Source organism: Oryctolagus cuniculus, chromosome 10 (genome assembly GCF_964237555.1).
Source record: "Oryctolagus cuniculus chromosome 10, mOryCun1.1, whole genome shotgun sequence".
Lineage (NCBI taxonomy): Eukaryota > Metazoa > Chordata > Mammalia > Lagomorpha > Leporidae > Oryctolagus > Oryctolagus cuniculus.
The window spans coordinates 68,622,892-68,645,903 of NC_091441.1; the positions used below are offsets into that span (position 1 = coordinate 68,622,892).

Here is a 23,012-nt window from a genome sequence, read left to right on the forward strand (position 1 = left end):
CTGAGCTTCCCAACACAGGATGAACTCATGATTTCTGACCAAAGAATAACTTTCATCTGAACAAAGAGTAGCAGATGTACAAAGCTGGGCTTTTCTTTCTTCTTAGTCAACCAGTATGTTAAATACTTAAATGATCACAAGTACTACAACAATTTTCTGGAGCTGGTGAAGCTGAACTTAAACTATTCCCTTGGATAGGAACTGGTAGACTATACTGTCAGATGTTAACAATACTTTTCAACCAACTCTTGTTCTAAAAATCAAAGCTGTAAACACCCTAAATTGTAAAATATATTCTGCTTTCTGTCTTACATTTAATTTCACTGGAAACAGAAGGTTGGATAATAATAATTTCTTGGTTCTTAATAAGCAAAAAATAATAAAATTCTTCAGATAGTGAAATTTATCATCCTGTTCATGGGTCATGAGAGACTGTATTAACTGCAACAATTTTTCTCTCAACAGACTATTAGACCTTTCATGTGTTCAAAAATCCACAGGATGCTTGAAACTCTTTCAGTAAACATATTTTTTTTGTTTTTAATTGACACATGATAATCGTTCATATTGATTGGTATAGTTTGACATTTGAAATCCATGACTACCACATGTAATGATCAGATCAGGGCCAAATGCCTATTCACCATCTCAAATATTTATCATTTCTTTGTGTTGGGGTGATTCAAAATCTTCTCTACTAGCTACCTGAAATACACAATTAATTACTGTCAACCATAGTTACCCTATTGTACCACAGAATGACAGAAGTTATTCCTCCTGTCCAACTATACCTTTAAACCCATTAACTATCTATCTCCTCATTCCATCTTTATCCCCGATGGCCTTCCAGGCTCTCAATCACTATTTAATTGTACACTTAGTCACAATCCATAGGGACCAAAAGTATACTTGTAAATATCTCATAGTGAAATTATGAGTAACTTCTACTTTTGTCTTCATAATGCTCTCAGTTTTTATAATAAGCATGTATTATTTCATAATAACAGTAACAGTTTTTTTTTTTTTTGACAGGCAGAGTGGACAGTGAGAGAGAGAGACAGAGAGAAAGGTCTTCCTTCTGCCGTTGGTACACCCTCCAATGGCCACCACTGCGGCCGGTGCACCGCACTGATCCGAAGCCAGGAGCCAGGTGCTTCTCCTGGTCTCCCGTGTGGGTGCACAGCCCAAAGACTGGGGCCATCCTCCAATGCCTTCCCGGGCCATAGCAGAGAGCTGGACTGGAAGAGGAGCAACTGGGACAGAACCGGTGCCCTGACCAGGACTAGAACCCGGTGTGCCGGCGCCGCAGGTAGAGGATTAGCCTATTGAGCCGTGGTGCCGGCCATTAGCCTACTGAGCTGCGGTGCTGGCCAACATAGTTTTTAAAATACCAGAATCCTGTTAACATTTACCATACAAAATTTAATCAAAACATATTCAAAACACAAAATGCATAGAGGTAGATGAAAACATTAAAATACTGACATTTTTAATTCTTTAGATGCTTTTATTTTTTAATTGACATAAAATTATGCCTATTCATGAGTTACCTTGTTATATTTCCACACATGTTCACAATGTGTAATGTTCACAGTAGGAGTATCTCCTCAAACATATCATTTCTTGGTCATGAAAACATTTAAAACTTTTCTTCTAGTTTTTTTGAAATATACACTACATCACTATTATCTGCAGTCACCCCATGTGCAACAGAACACCAAAACATATTTCAAGCTAACTAGGAGTAAGCACCCATTAACCAACCTTTTCTCCAACCTCCTTTCTTTGGTAACCACCATTCTGTTCTCAACTTTTATGAGATCACTAAAATGTTAATTCTGAATTAATCAATTCTTCAGTAATTCTTACACTCTAGCTTCCTTTACAAGCATCTGCACATAATCTTCACAGGGCACATATAAAGTAGCCATTCAGAAACCATTTGGAAAAACTGAAACTTAGTGGTCTGCCCAAGGTCCTACACCACTAAATGTGGAACCAGGATTATTAAACGGCCATCTTTGAGGCTTTCCACTAAATCTGATTCAAAATAGATTTTAGAAAATCCAAATATGAATAAAAGCCATAAATTTAATGTCCAAAGGATAACTGAATACGCTGAATGCAATTTTTTTATTCCTTTAGTTAATACCTCCCAATCCTTAATTGTGAAGATTGCAAGCATCAGTGGAAAGCGTCAAATAAAAATGACCTTTGCCACTATTAAAAACTAATTATTAGTAGTAAACAAGAAAATATACCAATACAGAAATACCCAAGGTTCGTTTTGTTATTTTCTTGTTGTGTCTTATTTAAATGGTTTCACTTGTGGGCTTGTGCGCTTCTTCTGAGTGGCTCAATGGGACTGGAGCTCCCTCTGCTGTCTAATGCAGGCTCTCTAGTGGTCATTCAGGAAGTTTATTCTGTCTGTAAGTGTGGGGAATCTTAACCCCACTCAGGATATGGCAGCTCTGGATCCTTCTCCCTGCAAACTGCACTTCTCAAAACTTCACAAGATTGCTGTAAGTTTGCAGCTAGGGGCATGGATGAAAGGACAGCTCCACTGACAAATGAGTGAACACAGAACTTTCCAGGTAACCTTGAGGAAGTCAAGGAATATGGCCGTTGGTTGACAGTGTTTTAAGTGCCACTTAATTTGCAGCATGAGCAAAAGCTTCGCTGAAGAAATAATGAAACCAAGTGTGAAAGGAGCTCAGATCACATCCCACCTCAGTAGCAACAGAGCTAGTTTTCAGCAACAACAACAACAACTGTCTAATTTTGCCAAAGACCTTATTTCCTTCCTAACAGTTCTGAGACTATGAGAAAATTTTCCTAGAAATGTTTTTTATAACTTTTCCTAGTTAAATTCAATTTTTTACAGAGCTTTCAAATCAGAGTCAGTCTTCTCAAATCCTGTTACTACTTTATCCACTAAATTCATGTATCATTCTAAATCCTTTGTTGTCATTTTCAGAATGTTCACCATAGGTGTTGATTATATCTCAAGAAGTCACTGTCTTTGCTCCTTCCTGAGACACAACTCTTCTTCTCTAAAAGTTATATCAGGCAATTCCAACAATGCAGTCGTATCTTCACACTCCACATATAATGCTAGTTCTCTTGCTGTTTCTACCACCTCTGTAGTTGCCTTCTCCACAAAAATCTTGAATCCTTGAATTATCCACGAGGGTTGGAATCAACTTCCAAACTCCTCTGTTAATGTCAAGATTTCCCATGAGTCCAGATGTTCTTAATGACATCTAGAGTGTGAGTCCTTTCCAAAAGTTTTTTATTTGAGTTTGCCTAGGCCCACCAGAGAAATCACTGGCTTTGAAATCTATAGCATTGTGAAATGCATTTCTTAAGTTAAAAGATGCGGAAGTTGAAATGACTCACTGATTCGTGGATAGCAACATGTATGTTATGTTAAGAGCATGAAAATGATGAGAATCTTTGATAGCTCCATCAGAGCTCTTGGGCAACTGAGTGCATTCTCAAGAAGCAGCAATATTTTTAAAGGTAACTTTTCTGAGAAAGAAGTATTTAAAAAAAAAGATTTTATTTATTTATTTGACAGGTAGAGTTACAGGCAGTGAGAGAGAGGGACAGAGAGAAAGGTCTTCCTTCCGCTGGTTCACTCCCCAAATAGCCACAATGGCTGGCACTGCACCGATCTGAAGCCAGGAGCCAGGTGCTTCTTCCCAGTCTCCCATGCAGGCACAGGGGCCCAAGGACTTGGGCCATCTTCCACTGCTTTCCCAGGCCACAGCAGAGAGCTGGACTGGAAGAGGAGGAATCAAGACTAGAACTGGCACCCATATGGGATGCTGGCACTGCAGGCAGAGGATTAACCTAATGTGCCATGGCGTCGACCCCGAGCAAGAGGTCTTAAAATATTCAGTAAACCATGTTGTGAATACATTTGCAGTCCTACAAGCTTTCTTGTTCCATGTACACCCCACAGACAGGACAGATTTAGTGTAATTCTTAAAAGCACAATGACTGGCAGACTGTAAACCAATGCCCCAGAGTTGAGGTGTGGTTTTGGTGGCGTGTTTTAGCGAAGTCGCACGTGAAGGGTAACGGTAGCCAGAGCCCGAACCAGTATGGCAGGCTCGGGGAGCAGCGCACCATGGGGCAGGCATCTGCTCCACGCCGTCCTGATGGTGCTAGTAGCCCTCGTCCTCCTTCACTCAGCACTGGCCCAGTCCCATCGAGACTTTGCACCTTCAGGTCAGCAGAGGAGAGAGGCCCCAGTTGACCTCCTGACCCAGATAGGTTGGTCTGTGCAGGAAACACTGGATACCTGGATTGGGCCAGAAACCATGCACCTGATTTCAGAGGTCTCAGGTGATGTGGGCCATCTCACCAGCCATCTCCGTGGCCTTCTTTGCCCTGTCTGGGATCGCTGTCCAGCTGCTGACTGCCCTGGGGCTCGACGGTGATCACCTCTCCCAGGGCCTGAAGCTCAGCCCTAGCCAGGTCCAGACCTTCCTGCTGTGGGGAGCAGGGGCCCTGGTCGTCTGCTGGCTGCTGTCCTTGCTCCTCGGCTTGGTCTTGGCTGTGCTGGGGCGCATTGTGGGGGGCCTGAAGCTCGTCACCTTCCTGGCCAGCTTTGTGGCCCTGGTGAGGTCGGTGCCCGATCCTTCCACCTGGGCCTTGCTCCTCCTGGCCTTGCTGACCCTGTACACCTTGCTAAGCCAGCTCACGGGCAGCCGGGTGTCGAGGGCCCAACTAGAGGCCAAGCTGTGAGGACTGGAGCGCCAGGTGGACGAGCTGCGTTGGAGACAGTGGCGAGCCGCCAAGGGGTGCCCAGAGCGTGGAGGAAGAATGAGACGGATGCCTCACAGCACCACCTTTGTCATACTATAAAGAGCAGAGCTGCTTCTGGCTCGCCTGCCTTCCCTCTGCCCTCTGCCCTCTGCCCCTTTCTGTGTCTGAGCCTCCTGGGAAAGGAAGAGCATTCCTCTGTCTTCCGAGGTTCTGTCTGGGGCTGGCTCTCTCCAACCCTTCTCTGCTTCCAGCCCGTCTCAGCCAGGGCAGGTTGTAGTGGCCTCCCCCTCTGGCTTCTGCATCTGCTCTCAGCTGACATCACTGCCATTAGTCTCTGGTGACTTAACCAGCTCCCCCCTGCTGCTGCCTGGCTTCCTCCTTCCACTCTGGCTCCCCAGGCCTTCTGCAGCTCCTCCTTAGCCAAGCTCCAGCCTCTTCCCATTGTCTCTTCCTTCCGGCTAGCCCTGCATGTCCACCAAGCCACAGCCCCTGAAGGCCTGCTCCCGTCCTCCTCGTTGCCCAGCTGTGGGGGAGAGGCAGAGGCCATGGGTAGAGGAAGGGGGAAACCATGCCCCCCAAGGCCTGTGCAACTCTGGGAGGAAGCACAGGGAGTCTGTAACAAGTGCCTTAATCCGAGCCAGCAGGGCCCTCTTCTGCTTGCATGCTGAGTGCAGGAGAGTGCACGGGGCTGCTTTGTGTTGAGAAAAGAGCAGCCCCTCTCAGCGTCACGACTCTCCCTCAGCTGCTTCCCAGGCTTGTGTCTGCAAGTAGGGACCTGCAGTGGCCCTGCCCTGCCCTGCCCTGCCCTGTGGGAATTTCAGAGACCCTACAGGAAGGAGGCCTTAGCTCCTGCCTCTGAGGGCAGTTGCTGATCAGCGCCCACGCCAGCAGCCTGGGAAGAGCAGCTGGTTGACACCTCTCCACCAGGGCCTTGCTGTCGTTAGAGCCTACTGCTTCCTTTGAGGCTCCTGTGGAGGGGGGTGTCCTCTGCCGGGCTTGGCACGCAGAGGGAAGAAGAAATGCCCCGTTCTGACTGTTAGGGTTTGATGCGGAATCACAGCTGCAGTGATACATATTTTTTTCAGCGCTGGGTTGGTTTTCAATAAAGAGCGTGCTATTTTATTATCTTGTTCTGAATAAAATGTATTTACTCAAAAAAAAAAAAAAAAGAAAGCGCAATGACTGTCAGGATGGTCAATGAGCATTGGCTTCAACTGAAAGATATCTGCTGTATTAGCACCTAACAAGTGTCAGTTTGTCTTTTGAAGCTTTGAAGCTACACATTGACTTTTACACTCCTGCTATGAAAGTTCTAGGTGGAATCTTCTTCCAACAGAAGCTGTTTCATCAATATGGAAAAATTGTTGGGGGCCAGAGCTGTGGCATAGAGAGTAAAGCCACCAACTTCAGTACCAGCATCCTACATGGGTGCCGGTTCAAGTCCTGGCTGCTCCACTTCCAATCCAACTGCTATGGCCTGCGAAAGCAGCAACAGATGGCCCAAGCCCTTGGGTTCTGCACCCGCATGGGAGACCTGGAATAAGCTCCTGGCTCCTGGCTTTGGATGAGTGTAGCTCTGGCCATTGTGGTCAATTGGAGAGTGAACCAGTGGATAGAAGACCTCTCTCTCTTTCTCTCTGCCTCTCCTTCTCTCACTAATTCTGACTTTCAAATAAATAAATAAATCTTCTAAAAAAAGGAAAAAGAAAAATTGCTGCTCAGTGTAGAAAAGCTGGATCTTCAGGATAACTTCCTGCAGCTTCTACATCTACTTGTTTCCCATTGCACTTTGATGTTATGTACACAGCTTCATTCCTGAAAACTCACAAACCACTCTCTTGTGGAGGAAAAAATTTATGAGAGCAGTCACATTCCCAATAGCTACAAAACATTTTGAAATAGCTTAAGATAAATTTAACCAAGAATGAGAAAGACCTCTACATTGAAAATTGTAAAACATTAATGAAAGAAATTGAGGAATACAAAAAAGTGAAAGACCTCCCTTGTTTGTGGATTGGAAGAATTAATCCATTATGTCCAATTGACCTATATATACAATTATAAAGAGCAACAAATATACTACTATGGCAATTTTAAAATAAATATTATGTTGTTGAAAAATTGATAGAATTAAAAACCTGAGACTTAATAAATATGAAAATGTGATATACAAATTGAGCGCAACTCCCATCAAAAAACCAATAATATTTTTCACAGAAAATAACAATTCATATAGAAACACAAAAGACCCTAATATCATCAAAGCAGTCTTGGACAATAAAAAAAGCCAGAGGCATCTCAATACCAGGTTATAAAACATACTACAGTCCTATTTTAGCCAAAACAGAATGGTACTTACAGAAAAAGAGACATATAAATCAATGGAAGAGACAGAAATCCCAGAAATAAACCACACATCTACAACCAGCTTATCTTAAAGTTATGAATACATTCCCTACAGAAAGAATAGTCTATTCAATAAATGATGTTGGGAAAACTGGATTTGCACATGGAAAAGTTGGAAACAACACCTGTATATTATATTCTATACAAAAATCAACTCAAACTTTATCTAAGAACCAATTGTAAACTCTAAAACTATTAAACCGGGTTGGTGCTGTGCTGCAGTGGGTTGAAGCCCCATCCTGCATCTCCAGCATCCAATATGGATGCTGCTTCAAGTCCTAGCTGCTCCACTTCCAATCTAGCTGCCTACTAATGTGCCTGGGAAAGCAGCAGAGGATGGCCCAAGTCCTTGGGCCCCTGGATCCAAGTGGGAGACCTGAAGAAATTCTTGGATCTGGCTTCAGATGGACTCAGCTCCAGCCATTATGACCATTTGGGAAGTGAATCAGCAGATGGATCACCTCTCTCTCTTCCTCTGTCTCTACCTCTCTCTGCAACTCTGTCTTTCAAATAGATTAAATAAATCTTAAAATTATGAAACCACTAGAAGCAAACTTAGGGGAAACATCCAGAGACACTGACACAGGAAACAATTTTTTGAATAAGACCACAAAAGCACAGGCAATTAAAGCAAAAATAGACAAATGGGATTATATCAAGCCAAGAAGCTTCTGCATAACAAAGGAAACAATCAACAGAGTGAAGAAACAACCAATCGTATGAGAGAAAATAGGTGCAACTGTGCATCTTATAAAGGATTAACATCCAGAGTACACAGAACTCAAGAAAATCAACAAAAACGAAACAAACAATCCAGTTAAGAAATGGGCAAAGGATCTAAATAGCTTTCAAAAGAAGAAATGCTAGTCACCAAGAAACAAAAAATGAAAGCTTAGGATCACTAGCTGTCAGGGAAATGTAGATAAAAAATGTACGGAGGCACCATATCATTTCAATTAGAATGGCTATTATCCAAAAGTCAAAAAATAACATGCTAGTCAGAATTTGGAGAAAAGGAACACTACTACACCTTTTGCTGGTGTTAAAGCAAATTAGGACAACCATTACAAAAAACACACGGAGTTACCTGAGACCTGAGAATACTAAAACTAGATCTGCAATATGAGCTGGTATACAAAGCAAATGAGATCAACGAATGAAAGGAATACCTGCATTCCCCTGCTTATAGCAGCCCAAAGCATGGCAGCAAGGATATGGGATCTCCCTAGAGGGTCATCAGCTGATGACTGGATAAATAAAATAAAATTATATATATATATACATATATATATATCAAATGGAATATTGTTCAGCCATAAAGAAAAGGAAATACTGACATTTGTAGCAATATGTATGGAATTTGAGATCCTCCTGTTAGCAAAATACGCCAGACACATAAAGACAAATTCTGCATGTTTTATTTCAAATGTGGAAGTTTATATATATATATATATATATACACACACACACACAGAGTATTTTTGAAAAATACAAATACCATATTCTTTGCTATATAGATATGTATAAATGTTGTGTTCAGTGAATTTTTCCCCTTCTTTCCTCATTTTATGATCTGTGTCATGAATCTCACATTATTTGGTATGAATATATTGATTTAAAAAAGGAAAGAGAGAGAGAGAGAGAGGGAAAAGAGAAGTCATGAGCCAACCCTCGCTAGCTTCAAACTCTTCTTTGCAGCTTCCTCACCTCTCAGCCTTCATGGAATTGAAATGTGTTGGGGCCTAGCTCAGGATTAGGCTTTGGTTTCAGGTCTATTGTGGCTAGTTTGATCTATTCAGACCACTAGCACTTTCTCCATATCAGCAATGAGGCAGAGCCATTCTCTTATCATGCATGTGTTCAATGGAACATTTTTAATTTCCTTCTAGAACTTTTCCTTTGCATTCAAAACTTAGCCAACTGTTTCACACAGGAGGCCTGGCTTCCCGCATCTCTCATCTCAGCTTTTGATGTGTCTTCTTCACTTGGCTTGTTCATGTCTAGCTATTGATTCAAAGTCAGAGGCATGTTGACATTTCCTTTCTTTTCTATTTTTTTTTTTTTTTTTTTGGACAGGCAGAGTGGACAGTGAGAGAAAGAGACAGAAAGAAAGGTCTTCCTTTGCCGTTGGTTCACCTCCAATGGCCGCCGCAGCTGGCGCACTACGCTGATCCAAAAGCAGGAGCCAGGTGCTATCTCTTGGTCTCCCATGGGGTGCAGGGCCCAAGCACTTGGGCCATCCTCCACTGCACTCCCTGGCCACAGCAGAGAGCTGGCCTGGAAGAGGGGCAACCGGGACAGAATCCGGCACCCCGACTGGGACTAGAACCCGGTGTGCCGGCGCCGCAAGGCGGAGGATTAGCCTATTGAGCCGCGGCACCGGCCTTGACAGTTCCTTTCACATGAACACTTAGAGGTCGTCAAAATGATATTAATTGGCTTAATTTCAATATTGTGTCAACCTGCTGTTGAAAAACATGGCAAAGTTGCAACAAATTTTAACTTTATAAAATCAAAACAAACAAAAACACACTGTCTGCAATGCACCATAAAAATGAGGTATGCCTGTAATTGGTCACCACAAATTATTTTCTTTTTGTTATTGTTATTAATAGCTTTAAATAGTTTTGTCTTAAAAGAAACAAGAAGCGCCAGCGCCACAGCTCACTAGGCTAATCCTCCGCCTTGTGCCACCGGCACACCGGGTTCTAGTCCCGGTCGGGGCGCCGGATTCTGTCCTGGTTGCCCCTCTTCCAGGCCAGCTCTCTGCTGTGGCCCGGGAGTGCAGTGGAGGATGGCCCAAGTGCTTGGGCCCTGCACCCCATGGGAGACCAGGAGAAGTACCTGGCTCCTGCCATCAGATCAGCGTGGTGCGCCAGCCACAGCGCGCCGGCCACGGCGGCCATTAGAGGGTGAACCAACAGCAAAGGAAGACCTTTCTGTCTCTCTCTCTCTCACTGTCCACTCTGCCTGTCGGAAGGAAGGAAGGAAGGAAGGAGCAGCACGAACTGAGGTAAGATCACGATGTAGCCGCCCACTGGCTACTGCTGTGTCCTATTTAGGCAACCATAGTCCATCTTCCCTGCCTCTTTTCAAACCACTGTTTTTGCAGCTACTTGCATTTCTAGCAATTATCACACACATGACTCAACAATTCTTGGCTAGGAAAAGTCTCTGCTTTTCTTAATTAAGCAAATTAAGAGACAGATAAGCAGGCAGCTTGACATCCTTGTATTTCATCCTCTAACTGCAAAAATAGTTATTTTCCTTCAGTTTTCTAAGCAAGCTTTCATGTGGGGAGCCATTGCATGGCGCCCTAAAGATGGCGTCGGCTCCTTTCCCCCGGAAGGACTGGCGAGAAACAAACATCTCCTAATAAGGAGATGGCTGAGCTCCCTTCCGGCTTCCGCATTGCTGTACCAATCAATGCTTGCCACTTGGCTGCTTTTGATTGGTGCGCTGATGGCTATAAGAGGGAGGGGAGAGGAAAAGAGGGGGTAGTAGAAGTTTGAAAGAGGTTCCTGAATAAACTGCTGGAAGAAGAGTTTGGGTCGTGTCTTCCTTGCTGGTCGAGGGACGCGACAACTGGTGGCCCGTACGGGGAACATCTCGAATGCGAACTCAGAACTTCCTGCAGTCAGGGCAGCGCTGGTAAGTCCCCCAGGAAAATAAGGTGGGGATCCGCGATAAGAGCGGGCAGTCCTGCGATAATAGCGGGAGGGTAGTTCTGCGATTAAAGCAGAGGAAGTTCTGCGACAAAAGCAGAAGGAGCTCTGACCCGCGGCCAGGGAAAGAGCGCAATTTTTGACGATGGGTAATTCACAGTCCCATCAAATTTTTCTGGCGCTGAATGCGCTGCTTCGGGAAAACGGTTTGAAACTTAAGCCTAGTACGTTGCATAGGTTTTTACATAACTGCGATACCATTGCACCCTGGTATGGGGTTTCGGGAAGCCTTACTATCCCTTCATGGGACAAACTAGGCAGGGATTTGGATTTTGCATTCAAACAGGGTAATCTTGAAGGGGGAGTGAGACCAATATGGAAGTTAGTGCGAGCATGCCTCGAGGATGAGCAGTGTAGTGAAGCTATTCTGAGCGGTCAAGCTGCCTTGGAGGAGCTTCAGGAAGAGCGCTCCGAGAGAGCTGCCAGTGAAAAAGGGAAAACTTTGAAGGAGAGTCGGAAAAGAACTAGGAAAAAACTGTACCCCGATCTTTCCGAGTTGCGCAGCCCCTCCTTAGTAAGTAGTTCTAGTGCAGAAAGTAGCTCAGAAAGCAGCAGTGAGTCTGAAGAGTGTGGCGATAACAAAGAGTCTGATATAAAGCAAGTACGGGAATTAAATCGGCAAATGAGGAAGTTGCAATTAAAAGGAAAAAAGGAACTTAAGCATGGTACTTTCCAAGGGAACTTAGGGGAGGAGCCTGAAGCCTCTCCTCCTCAGTATGAGCCTCTATCCGCACAAGAAAGAGGGCGGACTTTCTGTCCGGGAGTCTGGAAACAGGTTGGTGCGGAGTTGTTAAGTGCCTATCCTGTCTTCCAAGATCCGCAAGGGCAGAGGTACGAGGAACCCCTTGACATAAAGATAATCAAATCACTAGCGGAGTCAGTAAGAGCCTATGGCATCAGCGGCTCTTTCACGCTGGCTCAAGTAGAAAATCTTCAAAGATACTGCATGACTCCAAATGACTGGAGTGGGTTGGCTCGTGCCGCATTGTCACCAGGACAATACTTAGACTTCAGAGCTTTCCTGATTGACTTTGCCAATGAACAAGCGGCAGAAAATGCAGTGGCAGGGAATCCGCATTGGGACAGATATGCTGCTAGGCATAGGGAGATTCGCTAACCAGCAGACAGGTTACCCACATGCAGTGTATGAACAAGTTAACAAGATAGCCATCAAGGCTTGGAAGTCTATACCCAACAGAGGAGAGGTAAGTGGGAATTTGACAAAGATTACACAGGGACCCACCAAGCCATTTTCAGACTTTGCAGCGCGCATGGTGGAAGCTGCGGGTAGGATTTTTGGAGATCCAGATCGCGCCATGCCGCTGATAGAACAGTTGGTTTTTGAGCAGTGCACTAAGGAATGCAGAGCCGCTATAACACCATGGAAGAGCAAAGGGCTTCAGGTATGGATAAAACAATGCAGGGAAATAGGAGGGCCGCTATCCAACACTGGCCTCGCTGCAGCAGTCCTTCAAATCACGAAGGGCAATAGGGGATCAGGGAACGCTGGAGCATGTTTCAGCTGTGGAAAAATGGGACATATGAAGCGGCAATGTCCGCAAAGGGGAAGAGGCAAAGAACAAAGACAGGAAGGACCAGGAATTTGTCCAAAATGCAGGAAGGGAAAGCACTGGGCCAACGAATGCCGCTCGGTAAAGGACATTGACGGCAACGTCCTTGCTTCTGGCAATGGTGGGGCGCGTCCAAAAAACGGGCAGCGGGGCCCTCGTCCCCAGGGCCCGCAAATATATGGGGCATTCGAGAGTCAGCATCAGGGCCCCCATCAGGACCAGCAGCAGGGGAGGCAAAGTCAGTGGCCCAGCTTCAGACATCCCAGAGACCACAGAGAGCCACTGCAGGCTCCGCAGGCCTGGACCTCTGTGCCACTGCCAGACTCATACTGACACCAAAAATGGGAGTGCAAGCCATTGAGTCAGACTTTCAGGGACCCCTAGAGGAAGGGACAGTGGGATTGTTGTTGGGACGTTCATCCTCTACCTTGAAAGGTCTCATAATTCATCCAGGAGTCATAGATTCGGATTATACTGGCATGGTGAAAATCATGGTTGAGTCCCCTAGAGGTATAACAGCTATTAATCCAGGAGACAGGATTGCACAACTTGTAATCCTTCCTAGCAAGCATTTGCAGTTCAGTGCATCAAAGAAACAACGAGGAAGTGAAGGCTTTGGGTCCACAGGCGTAGATTGTACCTTCTTGTCTTTAGAACTAGACCAGAGACCAACCTTAAAGATAAAAATAAATGGAAAGGACATTCTTGGCCTACTAGACACAGGTGCAGACCGTAGTATCATCGCCTCCAAGGATTGGCCTCCAAAGTGGCCTAAGCAGGCATCCTCACAATCCCTTCGGGGACTGGGATATTCAGAAACTCCTGAGATGAGCGCAGTAATGCTGCGCTGGGAGGATGCAGAGGGACATTCAGGCACGGTGCAACCTTATGTTTTGGATTTACCTATCTCTTTATGGGGCCGAGACCTTTTGAAAGACATGAACTATAAATTAAGTAATGAATACTCCCGTGTTTCTCAAAAATTGATGAAGGATATGGGACACCATCCGAATTATGGAATAGGAAAATTCTTACAAGGAAGAAATGAGCCCACTGAAGTAGTGCAGATGCCTCCTCGCCAAGGGCTGGGTTTTTCATAGGGGCCACTGAGGAAGGTATTCCCATTACTTGGAAGCACGAGGACCCAGTGTGGGTTCCTCAGTGGCCTCTGTCCTCAAACTGGTCGCAGCGCAGCAATTGATTCAAGAACAATTGAATTTAGGACACATTAGACCCTCTGTATCGCCTTGGAATACTCCTATTTTTGTAATAAAAAAGAAATCAGGGAAGTGGCGGTTGCTACATGACTTGAGAGCTATTAATATGCAGATGCAGGTCATGGGGCCTGTGCAACGTGGGCTGCCTCTTCTATCTACACTTCCACAGGGATGGCCCATAATAATAATAGATATTAAAGACTGTTTCTTCTCCATACCCCTACATACAAAGGATTGTGAAAGGTTTGCCTTTACCTTGCCAGCGTGCAATCATGAGCAGCCTGACCAGAGGTATGAATGGGCTGTGCTTCCGCAGGGCATGGCTAACAGCCCCACAATGTGTCAGCTATTCGTGGGTCAAGCGATTGGGCCTTTACGTAAGAGATTTTCTTCCTTAAAATGCATCCATTACATGGATGACATCCTCTTAGCAGCAAAAAACGAATTCGTATTAGATGATGGCTTTGCATATTTGATTCAGTTGTTAGAAAGTAAGAAGTTATTTATTGCCCCTGAAAAGGTTCAAAAAGGAAGCATTGCAACTTATCTGGGATCCCGCATAACTAGTACTCAAATTGTTCCTCAAAAGGTGGAATTGCACAAAGATAGTTTAAAGACTTTAAATGATTTTCAGAGATTATTAGGAGATATAAATTGGGTTAGGGGTTATTTGAATCTTCCCAATTATGAACTTAAGCCACTTTATGTCATTTTGCGTGGTGATTCGGCGTTGGACTCACCGCGGTGCTTAACTCCGGAGGCCAGAGAGGCCCTAGAGAAGGTAGAAAAGAAATTACAGGAGGCATTCTTATGCAGAATGAATGAAAATCTGCCATTGTCATTATGCATTCTCCCAACGCTTAGCCAACCTACAGGGTTAGTATGGCAGGAAGGTCCGCTTTTGTGGATACATCCAAGGAGCTCTCCAGCCAAGTCTATTGAGTATTATCTGGCAGCGGTGGCAAAGCTAGCACTGGAGGGTTTGCCACAATGTTTACAATATTTTGGAAAATTGCCGTGTGAAGTGATTGTTCCTTATGATGCCAAACAAGTCAACGTCCTATGTGCTCTTTTAGATGATTGGGCAGTGTTTCGCTGTGGGTTCCCAGGCTTTATAGACAATCATTTACCAAAAAGTCCATTGTTACAATTCTTTAAAGAACATCCGGTAGTATTTCCAAAAATTACAGCCGCTGAGCCATTACTAGGTGCTCCAAATATATTTACGGATGGGTCAAAAACAGGCTGTGGGGTTTATATGGTAGAGGGTAATGACCCGGTATTTCATCAGTTTCAGCCAGGCTCACCTCAAGTTGTGGAGTTAAAAATAGTTATTGAGGTCCTTTTTTTTTTTTTTTTTTTTTTTTTTTGACAGGCAGAGTGGACAGTGAGAGAGACAGAGAGAAAGGTCTTCCTTTGCCGTTGGTTCACCCTCCAATGGCCGGCGCACCGCGCTGATCCGATGGCAGGAGCCAGGAGCCAGGTGCTTTTCCTGGTCTCCCATGGGGTGCAGGGCCCAAGCACCTGGGCCATCCTCCACTGCACTCCCCGGCCACAGCAGAGAGCTGGCCTGGAAGAGGGGCAACCGGGACAGAATCCGGCACCCCAACCGGGACTAGAACCCGGTGTGCCGGCGCCGCTAGGCGGAGGATTAGCCTAGTGAGCCGCGGCGCCGGCCAAAAATAGTTATTGAGGTCCTTAAGCAGTGCTCTTTTGCCTTTAATTTGTTGTCAGATTCCTTATATGTGGTGAACGCATTAAAGATATTGGAAACCGCAGGGCCGATTAAACCTTCTAGCCCAATTGCATCCCTATTACATATAGCCCAGCAGTTGCTTTGGTCACGGAAAAATCCCTTTTTTGCTCAGCATATTAGAGCCCACACAGGCATGCCTGGTCCTTTATGTGAAGGCAATGCGCAAGTAGACCTGTGTACTAGACAGGAATTCATCTTTTTTACTGCTTCTGCAGAGGCTGCTAAAGCTTTCCATCAATCTTTTCATGTCAACGCGTGCGCTTTGCAGCAGAAATTTCATCTTTCCCACGCAGATGCCAGACAGATTGTACTTGATTGCGCTGACTGTGCTGTTACTTGTACGCAACCTAGTGTTGGCGTAAACCCTAGAGGGTTACTGCCTGGGAGAGTATGGCAGATGGATGTGACCCATGTATCGGAATTTGGGAAATTGAAATATGTTCATGTTTCAGTGGACACGTGCTCAGGCATTAAGTATGCCTCTCCCCTCAGTGGTGAATCTACACATCAGGTGATTGTTCATTGTCTGGATGCATGGGCCACCTGGGGGAAACCCCAGGTGCTAAAAACTGATAATGGCCCAGCCTATACATCTCAAACCTTTACCACCTATTGCCAAAAAATGGAGGTTCAACTTGTCCATGGATTGCCATACAATCCTCAGGGCCAGGGCATAATTGAGCGAGCACACCGCACACTGAAAGAATATCTTTTAAAACAAAAAGGGGGAGTTGGCTATAGCCGCACCCCGAGAGAGAGAATTGCCTTAGTCTTATTTACAATTAATTTTTTAAATTTGGATGTGCATGGGCACTCAGCCGCGGACAGGCATCAGCAACAAGGAAACCCAAGTAGAGGGTTGGTAAAATGGAAAGATCTCTTGACGGGCCAGTGGCGTGGCCCTGATCCCGTGCTGGCATGGGCACGAGGTGCTGTTTGTGTTTTTCCACAGGATCAACATGACCCGGTGTGGAGCGGTCAGGCGGGTCTGCCACGAGGAGAATCCTGCTGTTGCTTTTGATACTTCTGCCTCAAATGCAGCGGACGCTGGCGGAGCAGAGATGGGGGATTCTATCAGTATTCCCAAAGCTGATGCCGAATTGGTCCGCGGAATTTGACTACACCTTGGAGCAACTGCGCCTTGCCGTGGTCACCATCAACTCCACGCGTGTGGATGTCTCCTTCGCATCTGGACTGTCATCCCAGATCCAGCTGTCTCCAGCCTGAAGGAGTGGGCGGGACTTGGAGCTTTGACGGGGTTGCTGTTACTTGTTGTGTTATTTTGCCTGTGGTGTTTGTGCAGGATGAGGACAGCTCATCGGCGGGAATTGGCCATGATAGCTCAAGGCTTTTATGCCCTTGAGGCTGGACAATCGCCGCAAGCATGGCTGGCCTTCCTTGAATGCTAGGCATGGGTGCAGGGTGCGAGGCAAAGCACTGCAGAGAGAACGAGCCATTACGTTCTCTGGAAGGCAAGTCTGTCTGCATGTGGGTTGGCATCCCAGATCCCACCCCCGCGAAAAGGATGCTGTTCCAGGTGGATGCCTGGCAGTGGGGGACAGACCCCTACCTTCTCCTGTAATCCTTAGATGCCTGGTTCTAAAACAAAAAGGGGGAACTGTGGGGAGCCATTGCACGGCACCCTAAAGATGGCGCCGGCTCCTTTCCCCCGGAAGGACTGGCGAGAAACAAACATCTCCTAATAAGGAGATGGCTGAGCTCCCTTCCGGCTTCCGCATTGCTGTACCAATCAATGCTTGCCACTTGGCTGCTTTTGATTGGTGCGCTGATGGCTATAAGAGGGAGGGGAGAGGAAAAGAGGGGGTAGTAGAAGTTTGAAAGAGGTTCCTGAATAAACTGCTGGAAGAAGAGTTCGGGTCGTGTCTTCCTTGCTGGTCGAGGGACGCGACACTTTCAAAATACACAAATGAATGTGGGCAACCAGTTAAGTTTTTTGTAATTCTGTGGGTAGCTATGGTTCTGCACCTGCAGTTTTAACCCAAAAGGCTTCTAAAACAAGAAAACAATGAGATACTTCAATCAGTGCTTTTCCTTTGCTTTTTTTCTGTATGTAACAAAGATCACAGGAAAAGTGGCTTCCATGTGCATTGGACTCCAGCACAAGCAAGGTGGATAAGGCATTCAGCATGGCATATACATTTCTACTTTATTCTGATTCTTGTATTCTTTTCCAAAAAACACGAGTCATGCCCTAACCCCCCACCCCACCTTCACCCTTTCCACACTCCTGAACACTGTGAAGGAGAAAATCACACTCCCCCTGCCCCACTTCTTGATTCTAGACAAGCAATTGAGTGATATTAATTCACTTAGGGATTTCTCTCACATACCCTGACCTCCACACAGAGTTCTAGACCTCTCTGTCCATCAAATAGGTGTCTCAAAAGTATATGCAACTTCTCGTCCCAAGGGAAATCAAATATTCCCCATGGCAATATGTGTCTCCTATGTCCATGAAGGGCACAATCGTTCTAGAAATTCAATCCAGAATCTTGGGATGGATCATTACAAACTCCCTTTTTCTTACTTTTTTTTTTATACCAAACCCTGTCAATTTAAATTCCAAAGATTGTGCTCACTATGGTTGCACACACACTAAATATCTAAATTCTACTGAATTTCTTCGCTTTCTGTCTCCACCAGACCTCCCTAGTCCAAGCTTCACTTCTGATACATTAGGTTTCTGAAACAACTCCTACAGATCACCCAAGTCAAACCTCAATCTCTAAAATCAGAACATTCTCTGTGCTGCACCTGCCTGAAGCCCAAGTAGCTCCCATCGCTTTTAGGTTGTAATCCTTCATCCAACTAGGAAGGCCTTCATGGGTTGCTGCAACTCACTCCCTTCCTGTTTCTGGAAGTCTCCTTCCCCTTCCCCTCTACATCCTTCCTGCTCCCCACATGATGTCTCCTTAACTATTGTGCAGCCATTGAAGCACAGCTGGTAAGAATTCATTCCTTGTGAATCCTTTTCCCTCAGCCCCATAGATCCCATAAGACTGCTGCTTCTCCTCCAGGGATCATGGCACAGCTGGTAAACAGGCACTGGGCAACTGATCTACCTGGTGTTTCACTGATGCATTCTCTATCCATTAGCTATGCCGGGATGGCCACCAATACAGCAGCTGCTGCCACTTCTTCATACGGGTTTTTACTCAGGGCACCAGAGCACTGTGATCTTCTTCTCTTTCTCCTTTGCCTGGATGCTTTGCCATGGTCAGCAGCATGGCCTGGAATTGCCTCACTATGGCAAGCATCATGGGGATGCTCTGGAGGCTTGTCTAGAAGTAAACATGGAGATGAAAAGTCGGTCTAGCTGCAGAGACACAGACAGGGGATGCAGGTCTGGTGGGAGGGATGAAAGAAGTATTCAGGTAAGGAACAGGAAGTCTCCATATCAGTGTATCTAAATTCCATTCCTGGCTCTGGCTCCAGACTCCAGGTTCTTGCCAGTGCAGACCCTGGGAGGCGATGGTGATGGTTCAAGTGATTGGGTTCCTCCCACTCACATGGGACACCCAGATTGCTTCAGCTCTGGCCATTGCAGGCATCTACAGAGTGAATCAGCAGGTAGGAGTGTTCTCTCCCTGACTCTGACTCTCTCTCTGACTCTCAAATAGGTAACATTTGCAGAGTAGGCTTTTGACATAGCAGTTAAGGTGCCTTTTGGGAATTCCACATCCCATATCAGAATGCCTGGTCCCAGTCTTGGCTCCATTCCTGATTCTAGCTTCCTGTTAATGCATATCTTGTGAGGCAGCAGGTGCTGGCTCAAGCAGTTAGAATCCTATCACCCACATGGGAGATCTAGATGGAGTTCCTGAGTCCTGGCTTTGGCCTAGATCAATCCCAGCTGTTACAGACATTTGGGAAGTAAGCCAGCAGATGGGAAATCCCTGTCTGTGCATCTATGTGTCTGTCAGCCTTTCAAATACATAAAATACATATTTTAAAACGTTGTTAAATAATTAAATAATTTCAATAAAATAAAAGCAAAGTGCACATGGCTCCTTCATGACCTCAGTGAAACAATTTAAATACACTCTTTACCTCCTTAGAAAAACCCAGAAAGCCTCTTTCCAGGCTTGGAAGGGTTGGGCCCCATTGCCTTCCCAGGTTGCCTTGTACCTTCTGATATAAATGAGGAGTTATGCATTCAACTAGAGGTTAGAAATGTTTCTAGAGGTTGTAAAAGTGTCTGAGGAATGTGCTTTCTGGGCTCAAGCACCGCATTTTTTAAAGATCCTTTTCAACTTATCCAAAAACTACAGGAAAGTTAATATTTTTTTGCTTCCTAGACTGTTAGCTTGGCAATTTGTTCACAGCATGGGGCTAGGCACAAAGAGACTCATTTAAACCATAGCTTTAGTCATGTCTGAAGCTGAGGCACCTTTGATAAGGGTGTATTTTGGCATTCTGAGTGGGGCAGTGATATTTCTTACTGGCAAATGTCCATATAATCATCTGTTACTTTAAAATCCAGGATGGCTCAGAAATGTCTATGTGCTTGAGTGATATTTTTACCTATTTTTAAACTAATAAATGGAAACAAATGATTGGTTTTAAGAGAGAGCAGCAGTTTCAGGCAGCTTCTGGTCAAGGTGAACCTTGTCCCACTGGAAGCTCGAGGAAGCAGCAGCTGCTATGAAAAGGTGTGGGGCTGGAAAGGGAGGGGTCCCTCGTGCTTCCCCTGTGCTCTTGGAGAAATGCCATCTTTCTCTGCACCCAAGTTCAAAGACCCATCATTGCACCATGTACATCCTGTCCACATTTCTCAATTTACAGCTTTTCTAACTCTCCTGATTTGGGCCATATGGCCAAATCTCTGTCACTGTTTTTAATACTTGCCATCCTAGGACTCTCCAAATCTCACTTCTGGAAAGGGAAAAAAGCAAGCATAGTTTTCTAGCTTAAGACGTTAATTTTCAGGGCCGGCGCTATGGCGTAGCAGGTTAACGCCCAGGCCTGATGTGCTGGCATCCCATATGGGCACTGGTTCTAGTACCGGCTGCTCCTCTTCCGATCCAGCTCTCTGCTATGACCTGGGAATGCAGTAGGAAGATGGCCCAGATCCTTGGGCCCCTGCACCCACGTGAAAGAGCCAGAGGAAGCTCCTGGCTCCTGGCTTTGGATCAGCGCAGCTCCAGCCATTGCGGCCAATTGGAGAGTGAATCATCAGATGGAAGACACCTCTCTCTTTCTCTCTCTTTCTCTCTCTCTCTCTCCTTCTCTGCCTCTACTCTCTGTATAACTCTTTCAAATAAATAAATTAATCTTTTTTAAAAAGACCTTAATTTTCTGCCCCTAGTTATAACCTTGTTGTACAAACATATGGCTGAGACCCCTAGTTGTGGTCAAACAAGTGTCATTATTCCAACCTTTCCTGCTGGAAATCTTTCCAGAATGACTGGGCTTCCCTAACTCAGGCAGTAGAGCAAATACAGTTTCTAACTAAATACAAATAACACTATTCCAAAAACTCACTTAGTGGGTGATTTAAAACTTCAACCACATCATCCCATGAAAACATAACAAAAAATTATTGATTTTTAGCTGTTCCACAAAAGATCATTTCACTCATACCTGAATAAGGGCTATAACAAGGAACTGGTCCAGACCAGAACCTACCCCAAGGAAGGGCTTTCTATGACATGTATCTGAAGTTCATTTAGGGGCTCACTAGAAGGAGGAATTCCACCACAGTCTACCCAGATAGACTCCTCTTTTGAGTCTATTCACTATATTTCTGGCCTTAAATATATTCAAAACTTTCTATTTAATAAAAACTTAGCACTTAGCACATGCCATGGCTCTGCTGTTGCCCTTCCTCTGGTTGCCATTGCTGGGAGCAAGCCTACCTTGGAGCTATGAACTCAAATCCCCCAGTTCATGGCCTTTGCCTGTCCAGCTGCTCATCATTGTCTCCAGGGTGTCATCTCATGGCCCAAACAAGGGGTGTGTGGTCAATCTTACTGGACATCCTCAAATTTTCCCTTCAGTGCTGATGCGCCCTTTCTCCATATGGCAGGATGCTGACTACTGTAGAGTACAGCTGAGTACTGCCAGGTGTTGCCACTGGATGAAGGAAGATGCCTCACTGCTCAGCCAAAACCATGACTACTTGTTGGGGCAGGGACGGGACCTGCCATCACAAGACACAGGACTGATCACAGAAGGACAAAGACCAGGACCAAGACTCAGCCTGAGCCAAGGCAGCTCCAGAGTTACCTCTGCCTCTCCCTTTTCCCAATCTTAATCCCCTCACCCTTCTGGGTATTATAGTAATCTGGAGAGTACCAACCACAAAACACACTGCATCCAAATACCTGCTTCACAGTCCCTTCTCACAGGAACACAAAGGAAGATATCAGGTTCTGAGAATAGGCCTAGGGGAGAGTCACCAGGAGTTCACTCATCAGCGTGAGGCTCCCTCCTCTGGGCAAGTGGCAACTGATCACTCCTGGAAGGCTACAGGCAGGCAGGTGCCAAAGGTCTCAGAGTGTATAGAAAGACAAGGTCACTATAAATAGAGTCCATGGTGGGCGCCACATCACAGGCATTCCAAGAAGTTTTGGTGAAATAGTAATTATAAAGTCCATGGAATGAGACACTTTTCTGGGAGCCAATGATATACTGTAGAAAGACAACAAAGCCTGCACTAAATTCAGCTCCTGTCTAAAGTGAAATGAGGAAGTCACTGGGCCACCATGACCACACATTCTCCAGCAAAAGGGCAGTAAAGGCAGATCAGCTGCAGGGCTCAACTATGAAGTATAGCAGGAAAGGATTCAGCTCTGGTAAGTGATAGACCAAGGTCATGGATCCACAGGGGAAAGAGGGGAATCCCAAGGTGGGATAGGACCACCTGGAAAAATTTGGAGCCTCATAATTCCCTGAGCCATCAGGGCTTGCAGAATTGGCTCCTCCTCCCTATCTGTGGCCAGTGTCCCCACTTGCTTCCATTCAATGCAGAGGCCTCTGCTTTGCCTAACAATAAGTACAACCCTCAAATTCCATCCTCAGAAGCCATCCTAGCCAACAAGACAGTAACAAAGTTCAATCCACAACAAAGTACATCCAAGTGAACACACACTGGTCAGCTAAAGAAGTATGGTAGGGTTCAGGTGGTGGCAAATTTTTTGCTAGTCTTCCCATTCTGAGCTGAGGTCTCATTTGTTCACAACAGGTTAAGCTGCCATCCACAACACTGGCATGGAGTACCAGTTCAAGTCACAGCTGCTCTGCTTGTGACCCACCTGACAGGGCAGTGGATAATGGCCCCAGAATTTGGGCCACTGTTACCCATGCAAGAGACCTAAATGGGCTGGAATCACGGCTCACTAGGCTAATCCTCCGCCTGTGGTGCCGGCACCCCGTGTTCTAGTCCTGGTTGGGGTGCCGGTCCTGTCCCAGTTGCTCCTCTTCCACTCCAGCTCTCTGCTGTGGCCCGGGAAGGCAGTGGACGATGGCCCAGGTCCTTGGGCACCTGCACCTGCATGGGAGACCAGGAAAAGCACTGGCTCCTGGCTTCAGATCAGCG

At 45.7% G+C, this 23,012-nt stretch overlaps 2 protein-coding genes, 1 long non-coding RNA gene and 1 pseudogene across 5 annotated transcripts in view; 2 read left to right on the forward strand and 2 right to left on the reverse strand.

Moving 5' to 3' along the window:
* LOC138843059 (serine/arginine repetitive matrix protein 1-like) overlaps positions 1 to 23,012 on the reverse strand; it is a 244,974-nt gene that overhangs the window by 109,825 nt on the left and 112,137 nt on the right. The window contains exon 4 of one of the 3 annotated variants that reach the window (XM_070050505.1): positions 17,496 to 18,753. The exons of the other annotated variants lie outside the window; for them this stretch is intronic. The gene's annotated coding sequence lies outside the window, so the exon portion shown is untranslated. Of the gene's footprint in view, positions 1 to 17,495; positions 18,754 to 23,012 lie in introns of those variants that run through there. 3 annotated transcript variants of the gene reach the window in all.
* Positions 1 to 23,012, reverse strand: part of LOC108177122 (LINE-1 retrotransposable element ORF2 protein) — a 127,542-nt gene that overhangs the window by 75,144 nt on the left and 29,386 nt on the right.
* Positions 4,068 to 4,837, forward strand: LOC100351750 (voltage-gated monoatomic cation channel TMEM109 pseudogene; annotated as a pseudogene).
* On the forward strand, positions 14,654 to 17,459 carry LOC138844054 (uncharacterized). Its single transcript, XR_011379442.1, has 2 exons — positions 14,654 to 15,034; positions 15,390 to 17,459. It is a non-coding gene; the product is annotated as an uncharacterized lncRNA (long non-coding RNA).